Here is a 12,320-nt window from a genome sequence, read left to right on the forward strand (position 1 = left end):
ATTACTTGAAATTATTTGGCACTTTCATTTAGTATCTACCTATTTAAAAAAAAAACTTGTTTAATGTTTATTTATCTTTGAGAGACACAGAGCATGAGTGGCAGACGGGCAGAGACAGAGGGAGACACAGAATCTGAAGCAGGCTCCAGGCTCTGAGCTGTCAGCACAGAGCCAGACGTGGGGCTCGAACCCACAAACTATGAGATCATGACCTGGGCTGAAGTCAGACACTTAACCAACTGAGCCACCCAGGCGCCCCATAGTATCTACCTATTTAAAATAAACATTTTATATGTTTAAAATGCTTATTTTTAGGTAGCTATAAAAACTATCCTAGTTTTCAGTTCTACGCCTTTAAATTACTATGTTCAAATTATTTAAGCATCCTATTTTACATCCACCTTTTAGCATCCTCAAACTTTTTCCCAAAATGCCAGTGTATACAAAAGTATCTGACACTCTGCTTATAAATATTAGCTGAATTTATTCATAACATATGTAACATTTACAGATCAATACAGCTATTAAACTGCCGAGACACAAATAAGGGGTAGTGGGGGAGAAGCCTCCTAAAATACACACACAGACACAGACAGACACACCCTCATTTAGGCTTTCTGAAACCTAACAGTCATTAGGAGCCATATTTTGTTTTCTGTCCAGCCAAATGTTGCATCATAACAAGCAAAGTTCTCTGCAATTATGCCACACTTTCCTTCATACCAGAAAAAACATTTCATTCTACATGAGAGCAAGAAAGTAAAACAAAAGCATTTTTCTTGTAAATGCTTCAAATGCCTGAGTGGAAACAGATCTAAGGATAAAGAGTCTCAGAATACACGTACCGATGCATATGCCAACATTGTTTTACAGAGTTTCAGATTCTAATGAATTTCCCAAAACTGTAAAAAACAAACCACAAAACGAAGAACCTGGCTAACATAATCAGCACTTAGAAAAAAAACTCAACCGTCTCACTTTATGTAACCAGTGTTCTCCCACTTTTATGAATTCTTGCATTTCATAGGCCCAGTGAAATACCAGCGAAAGCCAAATATTTCATCTGTTCCAATTTTATTTACAAACACCAGCTGACAAGTGATGACAGAGGGAGCAAAGAATGATGTTTCCTGTAAATTAACCACATTGGGAGGGGGAGTGCTGCTGGCCTGATGGTTCTACAGAAAAGCTAATGAAAATATCAGAGAAACAAGGATATATGTAGGATCCACTAAGTTTAAAAGCTATAGGTTACCAAGTCTGAAAAATTAAAGAAAAGGGATTTGTCAGGACTTAATAAAACAGAGAAATCCTACAATGACTACATCTAAACTCAACATTAAGATTAACAGGACGGGGGCGCCTGGGTGGCGCAGTCGGTTAAGCGTCCGACTTCAGCCAGGTCACAATCTCGTGGTTCGTGAGTTCGAGCCCCGCGTCAGGCTCTGGGCTGATGGCTCAGAGCCTGGAGCCTGTTTCCGATTCTGTGTCTCCCTCTCTCTCTGCCCCTGCCCCGTTCATGCTCTGTCTCTCTCTGTCCCAAAAATAAATAAACGTTGAAAAAAAAAATTAAAAAAAAAAAAAAAGATTAACAGGACGGACGATTCATTCCCCCACATCAGCCAGCTCAGCCTCACTTCATGTGGGAACTTCAAAACACAACATTTCAGACCTAACAAATCAGCAGCTCTGGATGGTGGAGCCCAGCAGTCGGTTTTAACACACCCAGCTGACTCTGATGATGTGAGGGACATGGTGTATCTTTAAATCATTAGGCCACTTACCTTCCCATACCTCCAGGTACTGTTATATGTGATGCTAAGCAAATCTGTAGTTTAGATCTTCTGTATATAAAGGGAGGAGGGCAGTTGTCAAATAGGAGAAACAAGTAATCTGGAATTACATGACTACTTTAGCTGACAAAAAAACTGTCTCCTTTTACTACTCTGAAGACTTCATCTTATTTTTTTATTCTAATTAGCAGAGGGTTTTTTAAAAGCTTACTAATCATCATCAAGGATTATCAATTAAGTCCCCAAATTATTTGAGGATTTATTTTCTTTCTATTCCTACTTCTTAAACATAATGATACATCATCATATGAACAAAATATCACTATTTTATTATCTATCACTAGATAATAAATAGTAATAAAATATCACTATTTTATTATCTACAGTGGTGATATTCATACTAGCTGCAACAGAATCTCCTGGAGAATTTGTTAGACTGAAAATTGTGGACTTCACCCCAGAGTTTCTGATCCAATAGGTGTGGGGTAGACGTCAGGAATTGGCATTTCCAACAAGTTCCCAGAAAGTGCTGGACAGTGGCCACCGGGACCACTGCTCTAGCCCACATCTCAAGAGACTTATACATCCTTGGTTTCGCTTACCAACACCTCTCTGTGTGAACTATAATGACACTGTACAGTTTTACACTTGGCACTGAGTTTTATGATGGCTATGCTGTTCAACAGGTATCTTGTTTATGGAAGTGTTGTTTTCCTGAGTTGTACATTCTTTGAAGGCAAGGAACATATCTACATGAGTGTTTTATCACCTACAATATTTAGAATTGTGCTGAATGAAACGCATGACTACATGTAAAGCTTTATGTCCCCTTCTTTAGAAACAACTAAAGAGCATATGAAGGAAGGAGGACTTGGCTATTTATTCTTAAATACTTGATTCCAAGAGGATAAAGGAAATGGGGAGAAACATTTATGCACAACACTACAGCACTCGCTGTTGTGAAATTACGGAGTTTGGTTATCATAAGACAGTGACAAATAATCTTTACCTAGAAGTATGCTCTTCATTCTCTGAATAATGTTTCATTGGGAGATGAAGGATGATTTCTTTGGAGCCATTCTCCATAAAATAATTAAATGCAGTACACAACTAACCTGTGAAGTGCAGTATTGTGACGTAACCTGATCATCTGATTGCTTTCATGACCTGGAGAACCTGACACAGGCTAATTTGTTTGGCTGGTGGAAAACAAATGCCCCTAGCTCTAATCTATCATTTTGCATTCTATTATTAACTTCTTATTTGATATAAAATAACTGAAAAGATGCTATGCTAAACATTATCCCTAAATCCAATTTCTACAGCTAATGTCAACGACGATTTATTCCACAAAAAGCAGCTATTTTTAAGAAGGAAATTTAACCAAAAACAGATAGGTAAAACTTGCATTGTATGTGTATTTCCTTTCATGCTGTGGTCACTGGTACTTACCCACAAAAAAAAAAAAATTAAAATAATGGAGAATAATTTAGTTTGTAGTCATAGCAACCCTCAAAATCAGGTGTGTGACCACTAAAATATAATTTAATTTTGAGGAAGTTCCTTACTTTGTTACTAAATACTTTGACTTTGATCTTAATTCATGGTTTATTCTTAGTTTGTAAACAAATCTCTACCATACCAAAGGATATACTGAAGATATAAGACTAGGGAAGCTTCTCCCAGGTTACCAAATAAATAGACAAGAAGTTTGGGACCCATCATGCATAGAGGGGAATCACACAAACTAGGCTTGGAATTCTAGCCCTGCCATGTAAATGACCGCACTTCTGGATAAATTAATTAATCTGCATTAATCTGACCATAATGGCTAAGTGGCATTAATACTCCCAACTCTCAAGATTCTTTTATTAAGAAAACAAATTAAGAGGCTTTGTCAAAGTACCTTGCACATCTCAAGACACAGAAGGGAAGATTCATGAAAGTTTGCTATTTCATTGTCATCAAAAAATTGGGGTTTCAACAATCCTTTACCTTATGATTTGTTTTAGTCTTCACTTTTTTCAAATAATATGGTATTTTCATATTTGTACTGCTATGGCTTAGTATTATCATTTAGAAAACATGAGTATTTTTAAAAAGATGGTCAATATTTTAATCTAGCTAAAATACCACAAAAATAGTAGAGGTCATAGTTCCATCATCATTTCCTATATTGGAGAAAGATTATTTGGCTATAACATGATTTTTCAACAATTTGGTGAAAGACATTTTCAGTGGTTATTAAATTATGGCTACATGATCTAGGACACATTATTAATCTCCTCATTCTTTAGTTGCCTCATCTCTAAGAGGATAATTTCTTTTTTCCACTTGTAGTTCAATGACTTTTGAGTTTAATGGGAGAATGCATATACAATGCTGGGAAAAGAGCCAGGCATGTAGGAAGTATCCATAAATTGTGTCTGTTATCATGTGTCCTGTCCTGTGTTCACTTCTCTCCAGATCCAGTTTCGATGCCATTTTTCAGTATTTCAATTGCTAACTGAGATTCTTATCCCTTTGCCTCACTGTTCAAGCACAGCACTTGCTTATGCAAACCTCAATATTGAGTTAATCAAACGGAAAGCCTCCTCAGACCCACTCTTGGGCTTCTAAGTATAGCAATGGGAGGGGAAATATAGCACCACTGTTGACCAGATGATAACTTCCAGCTTCAACTACACTTCAAAGCAGCTTCTATAGTTTCTTAATCTCTTCTGTACCACATTCTCCACAGAGTTAAAAGTTCTTTAATCAACAGAAATTCCTTTTCCCTGCCTCTCAACAGGTGATAATTTACACTTCCTTAGAGGAAAGAGAAGTTAGACATCTTGCCACCAAACCAACAAACTGTCCTGAATTTACATCCACCCATTCTTTTTTTCTTCTTCTTCTTTTCTTCCTCCCCCTCCTTCTTCCATCCTTCATTTCTTCCTTCTTTCCTTCCTTCCTTTTTTTTTTTTTTTTTTTTTTTACAGTGAAAGGGTCTCTTTCCCACAACCTAAGATAGTCCCTTCCAATTCCGTTCACTCTCCCATTCCTTCCCCTCTGCAAATGAGACAGTTATCAGTATTTAACTACTTGCTGGACATGTACTCTTAAATGTGCCACATTATAATTAAATGCACACATTATACTTCTCATTTCTCCACCTTCCCAACCAAAGGCATATTTAACCTATCCCAATAATTAATTCCATTGATTAAATAAACATCGAGGGACACCTAGGTGGCTCAGTCTCTTGAGCATCCAACTTCGGCTCAGGTCATGATGTCATGGTTTATGAGTTCGAGCCCCACATCAGGCTTGCTGATGACAGTGCAAAGCCTGCTTCAGATCCTCTGTTCCCCTCTCTCTCTCTGCCCCTCACTCACGCTCTCTCTCAAAATAAACAACCATTAAAAAAGATTCTCTCTCTCCCTCTGCCCCTGTCCCTCACTCTGATAAATAATTAAGAATAATTAAATAAAAAGCTAACTTCACTATACATAAAAAGGAGATGCTCTAGAATTAAGAAGCCTAGTAAGCTGCTCAAACTTTTACACCCCTATTACTGTAGGTCCAAATACACATAAAACATTTCAAATTGAGAAGAATCTGCAGACAATATTTAAACAAAACTACTAAATGAAAAACAGAAAATAAGAACCCAAACATTTCAGTCAATTTCCCTCATACAAAAATAAACATGAAGCAGAAAAAAAAAAAACTGCAACAAATGCTATAACCTGGATTGTTACACAAGCATTTTCAGATGTAAGGAAAAAAAATGACAACACAAAATAATCTCAGATATTACGATTAAATTACCTGAAAACAAGGGAGAATAGATTTAATATTTTTAAAGGTACTGAGGGGGGGAAAAACTAAACGTACCCAATAAAAATGAGTTTTTTAAAAAGATAATAAGGGTCAGAAGGAGAGAACAGAGTCAAAGAAGTCACAACACATCCAAAATTAGAGTCCTTAAGATATAAATCAAAATAATGTAATAGAACTTCTATTTAAAACTATAATCCAAGAGGCACGCTAGGGTGGCTCAGTTGGTTAAGCATCCGACTTCAGCTCAGGTCATGATCTCGTGGTTTGTGGGTTTGAGCCCTACATCGGGCTCTGTGCTGACAGCTCAGAGCCTGGAGCCTGCTTCAGATTCTGTGTCTCCCTCTCTCTGCCCCTCCCCCACTTGTGTTGTGTCTCTTTCTCTCTGTCTGAAAAAATGAATAAACATTTTAAAAAATTAAAAAAACTACAATCCAAGAGAATACTCCAAAATTAAAAGAAGTCCTGGATCTACTTTATTATAAGGATTCTGGGGCAATAAATTCTTAATTCTGGGACAAGCTATGCTATCAGACTTTACACATAAAGGTGTTTTGTTGTTGTTGTTTTGGGTTTTTTTAACCCTCTGGGTTACCATACAAAAAAAAAACCTGAAGCCACTTACAAAAGAAATATAATTAGGTTGCTACTAGCAACATACATGACAGCAGTGGAGGAACATCTCAAAGATACTCAAAGAAAAACAGTGAGACAAGAGCTTATAATGTCAGTGACAAGACAGTGACAGCTAAATTGTCATTCAACTAACAAGAATATAGAAAACATGTTAAGACATAAGAATTCAGAGAACACTGTATTCACAAGCATTTCCTAAGAAATACACTATAGAAGCAGCTTCTATAAACCACAATGATGACTATAACTGATAAATATACCTGGGGATGAACCCTGAATATATTTAATTGCACATTTGAAACAAAGGTGGGCAAAGAGTGGAAAATAGCTTATAAATATTAGAGCAGGGGAGGGGCAGAGAGAGAGGAATAGAATCCCAAGGAGGCTCCATGCTCAGCACAGAGACTGACACGGGGTTTGATCTGATGACACTGAGATTATGACCTGAGTTGAAATCAAGACCTAAGTGACTGACCCGCCCAGGTGCCCCACTAAAAGTAGCATTAATGAGAAAACACTGCACATTAATATCAAGGGAATACAATTGAAGCAATAATCAAAAAGAATACGTATAATTTAAATACTGGAAGCAAAAAATAGGAAAAGAATGAAAATAAATTAATTCAATTCCCAATTGTAAAACCTAGAAAAATATAAGAAAAAAGAAAGAAGTTAGGAAGTAGTATAAATGTAATAACAAAACAAAAAACAAAACAAAAAAACAAAAACAAAAAACACACCAAAAACCAGAAATGGAAAAATCAGTGAAGTTAATAATTAAATTACAATGTTCGTTCTGTGAAAAAAAAAACACAAATAGAAAAACCACAATCTCATATAATCAAGCAAAAACAAAAAAACAACAAAACAAACAGTAGAAAATGAAAGCACAAATATTCAAACAAGTATCAAAGAGAGACAAATTACTGAAACCAAGAACTTTTTAAAAACTATAGAGGAATTTGCACAATTTTATACAAGTCCTTTGAAAAATCTAGATGGAATGGCTCATTTCCTATGAGAATGAAGTTTACTATTATTGACCCTATGAGAGATACAGTGCTCAACTTAACCAGTTTCCATGTAAGAAATAAGAAAAAGTTATCACGAAACGATTCAACACAAAAAGCATCAGGCCAAGATGACAAAAGAGAAAATGAGGAAAAACCCTGTGGTGCATGATTTCAACTGTAACTGTGTTAAGTTATTACAAAATATCAGGAATGAGAGCACATTAAAAAATCCTACATTAAACTCTATTTTTTTTCTTCAACATTTATTTATTTTGGGGACAGAGAGAGACAGAGCATGAACAGGGGAGGGGCAGAGAGAGAGGGAGACACAGAATCGGAAACAGGCTCCAGGCTCTGAGCCATCAGCCCAGAGCCTGACGCAGGGCTCGAACTCACGGACCGTGAGATCGTGACCTGGCTGAAGTCGGACGCTTAACCGACTGCGCCACCCAGGCGCCCCCAAAAATCCTACATTAAAAGGACAAGAATATGACACCAAAATAGGCACATAGATCAAGGGAACAGAAAACCCAAAAAGAAGCCCACATTTACATGGTCAATTGATTTTTGACAAAACAGCAAAGAATACACAATGGGAAAAAGGCTCTTCAGCAACTGATGTTGAGAGAATTGGACAGCAACATGTAAAAGAATGGAACTGGACTGCTGGCTTACACCAAAAACAAAGATGACATCAAAATGGTGGAGTGCCTGGATGACTCAGTTGGTTAAGGGTCTGACTTTGGCTCTGGTCATGATCTCAAAGTTCATGGGTTCAAGCCCCACATATTGCTCCAAACTGATTGTGTGAACCCTGCCTCAGATTCTCTCTCTCTCTCCCTCTACCTCACTTCCCCTCCCCCACTTTCTCCCATACACATGCGGGCGCACTCACTCTCCCTCTCTCTCAAAAAAATAAACTTTAAAAAAATTCAAAATGGATTTAGTACCTAAAGTTAGATCTGAAATTATAAATATCCTTAAAGAGAACAGAGGCAGTAATTTCTCTGACATCAACCATAGCTACTTTTTTTCTAGATATGTCCTCTGAGGCAAGGGAAACAAAAGCAAAAATAAACTGCTGGGAGTACATCAAAATAAAAAGCTTCTCAGGGTGCCTGGGTGGCTCAGTTGTTTAAGCATCCGACTTCAGTGCAAATCAAAACTACAATAAAATATTACCTCACACCTATCAGAAAGGCTAAAATAGAAAATAAAAGAAACAAGTGTTGGAGAGGATGTAGAGAACAAGAAACGCTTGGGGTGCCAGGGTGGCTCAGTAGGTTGGGCATCTGACTTTGGATCAGGTCATGATCTCATGTATCATGAGTTCAAGCCCCACATCAGGCTCTGTGCTGACAGCTCAGAGCCTGGAGCTTGCTTCAGATTCTATATCTCCCCTCTTTCTGCCCCTCCCCCACTCATGCTCTTTCTTTCTCTAAAAAATAAACAAACATTAAAAAAAATTTTTTTAAAGAAAAAGGAAACCTCATGCAATTTTGGTAGGAGTGTCAACTGATAACACCACTATGGAAAACAGTAAGGAGGTTCATCAAAAAGTTAAAAATGGAACTACCCTATGATACATAATTGCAATACGCAATAGGATAGTTACCTAAAAAGTACAAAAACACTAATTCAAAGGTATACATGCACCCCTAGGTTTACTGCAGCATTATTTACCATAGCCAAATTTTGAACATACCAAGTGTCCATCTATAGATGAATGGATAAAGAAGAGATGGCATATACATACAACAGACTATTATTCAGCCACAAAAAAGAATGAAATCTGCCATTTGCAACAACACGGGTGAAGCCAGAGAGTATAATGCTAAACAAAATGTCAGAGAAAATCAAATACCATATCATTTCACTCATATGTGGAATTTAAGAAACAAATGAGCAAAGGAAAAAAAGAGAGAAACAAACCGAGGAACATCTTTTATTTTAAAGATTTGTGGGGTGTCTGGGGAGCATCCAACTCCTGATTTTGGCTCAGGTCACGATCCCACGGTTCCAGGGTTGTGGGATCAACCCCTCTGTTGGGCTCCAAGTTGAGCATGGAGCTTGGTTAAGATTCTCCCTACCAGCCCGCCCTGCCCCTCTCCTATTCTCTCTCTAAAAATAAAGTATTTATTTATTAAAAATTGCTTGCTTGTTTTTTACTTACTTACTTACTTACTTATTTATTTATTTATTTATTTTGGAGGGGGGAGAGTAAAAGAGAGAGAGAGAGAGAGAGAGAGAGAGAGAGAGAGAGAGAGAGAGAGGAGAGAGTGAATCTTAAGCAAGCTCCATGCTCAGCACGGAGCCTGATAGAGGGGTTGATCCCACAACCCTGGGATCATGACCCGAGCCAAAATTAAGAGTCGGACATTCAAATGACATAGCCACTTAGGCACCCCAAGACTTGTAACTTTTGAGAACTGATGTATTACCCTAGGGGAGGTAGGTGTGCGACTGGATGAAACAGGTAATGGGGATTAAAGAGTATACTTTTCATGATGAGCATCGAGTAATGCATAGATGTGTTGAATCACTATCTTGTATACCTGAAACTAATGTAACACTGTATGTTAACTATACTGGAATTAAAATTTCAAACTTCATAAAATTAGTTAATTAAACAAGAATAATGCAATATTATAAATAAAATATGTCAACAAATTGAAAATGAAATGAACAAATTCCTTCAAAGACACAAATTAGCAAAACTTACCCAAGAAGGAAGAAAAACACTAAGTATCCCAATATTTAGTAAAAGAATTTAATTAGTAATTAAAATCTTCCTCAAACTTAAAAAGGGTATATAATCAACATACCAACCATCGTATTTTCATGTTAGCAAGAGAAAATTTTTAAAAATCTATTCACAAGAGCATTTAACAAAATAAAATTTTTGCATATGAATTTAACAAAATCACATACAAGATCTGCATGCTGAAAACTACAAAACATTTCTGAGATATATTAAAGAAAGACCATCTAGGTGGAATGATATACCATGTTCATGGACTGGAAGAACTCAATATTATTACAACCAGAACTCTCCTCTAATAAATGTAAAGATATGTACATACTCTCCCCTCTGTGAGTTGAAATTTTAATCTCAGCCCCTCTGTCCTATCATAAGTAGGAACTGGACATAGTAACTCAATTCCGTAAAGCATGTAAAAGGGAAAAAGCAGTAACTTCACAGTGAAGAAACCTGACAAACACTACCATAACCAAATGATCAAAGTTAATATAATCAATGATTAGTCAAGTGGACAGCATATATACTCTCTGATGAGTAGGACAGTTCACCTTTGTGTTATTCTTCCCTTCCCACCAAAACCAGAAATAAAAAATAAAAAATAAAAAATAAAATACTTACAGTTACAGCCTAATCATGAAGAAACTATCAGAAAAACCCACACTGAGTGATATTCTACAAAATACGTAATCAAAGCTCTTCAAATTGTCCAAGTCATGAAAAACGAGAAAAGGCTGATAAATTATCATTGATTAGAAGAGACTAAGGAGACATAACAAAACAATGCAATGTGGAATATCCTCAATTAGATCATGGAATAGAAAAAAGACATATGAATAAAATCCAAATAAAGTATGGAGTTTAACTTATAGCAATGTGTCAATATTGATGTCTTACTTTTGACAAATGTACCATAGCAATATGTTAACATCAGGAGAAAATGGACAGAGTGTGTAAGGGAACTCTGTATACTGTACTTGCAACTTTTGTATAAATCTAGAATTATTCCAAACTAAAAAGTATACTGAAGCTTAGTAGTTTGGTAGTTTCTTAATAAGTTAAACCCAAATATTCATCAACCAATGAGTGAATAAATAGGAAATATCATCAATAAAAATGAATAAAGTACTGTATAGGCCAAAACACAGAAAGAACCTGAAAATGTTCTGTTAAGTGTAAGAAGTTAGCCACAAAAGGCCACATAATGCCAAATTCCCTAGCAAATATTCATAACAGGAAAATCCATAGAGACAGAAAGTACATTTGAGGTTGCATAGGGCTGAAAGTAGAGGGGGAGTGGTTGGGAGGAAATTGCAAGAGACCACTAATGAGTATAGGGTTTCTTTTTGAGGTGATTAAAATGTTCTAAAATTAGATTGAAGTGACAATTTAATAACTCTAAGTATACTGAAAACCATTGAATTGTGTGTACAATAAGTTAAATAGGTAAACTATATAATGTGTGGTTTATTTATAAATAAAGCTGTTAAAAACTGAACTATAGTTTACACTTGTGGGTATACGCATGCAATCATGCTACCCAGATTAATATCAAAAAGGGCAATAAACTCAAAAAAAAAAAAAAAAAGAAGCCCAAAGTTAGCTGGAGGAAGGAAATGATTAACATCTGAACAAAAATAAATAAAATATAGAATACAAAAAATAGAAAAAATAGACAAAGCCAGAGTTGATTTTTTAAAAAGATATAAAATATGGACAAATCCTTAGTTATCTAGACAAAGAAAAAAGAGAGAAGACTCAAATAAAGTCAGAAACAAAAGAGGAGACATTACAATTGATGCCACAGAAATGAAAAAGATCACGAGGGACTTTTATGAATAATTGTATGCAAAAAAAAATTGGACATACTAAAAGAAATGGATAAATTCCTAGAAACACAAAACCTGCCAAAAGTGATATAAGAAGAAAGAGAAAGACTAAAAAAGGCCAAAAACAAATGAGGAGACTGAATGAGTAATCAAAAATCTTGCAATAAATAAAGTCCCAGGACCATAGACTTCACAGGTAAATTCTACTAAACATTTAAATATGAATCCTTCTTAAAATGTTCCAAGAAATAGAAGAGAGAACACTTCCAAATCATTTTATGAGGCCTGTATTAGCCTGCTACTAAAGCCAGACAAAACACCACAAGGAAAGAAAACCACAGTATCCTTGATGAAGGTGCATGCAAAAGTCCCCAACAAATAGTAGCAAACTGAATTCAACAGCACATTGAAAGGATCATACATCATCACTAAGTGAGATTTATCCCTGGGATACAAAGATGGCAGTATA

At 36.0% G+C, this 12,320-nt stretch overlaps 1 protein-coding gene across 4 annotated transcripts in view; it reads right to left on the reverse strand.

Moving 5' to 3' along the window:
• The window catches only part of COL21A1 (collagen type XXI alpha 1 chain), a 185,264-nt gene that overhangs the window by 45,599 nt on the left and 127,345 nt on the right, over positions 1-12,320 (reverse strand). The gene's annotated exons all lie outside the window — the stretch shown is intronic.

The sequence above is a fragment of the Prionailurus viverrinus genome, chromosome B2 (genome assembly GCF_022837055.1).
Source record: "Prionailurus viverrinus isolate Anna chromosome B2, UM_Priviv_1.0, whole genome shotgun sequence".
Classification (NCBI taxonomy): domain Eukaryota; kingdom Metazoa; phylum Chordata; class Mammalia; order Carnivora; family Felidae; genus Prionailurus; species Prionailurus viverrinus.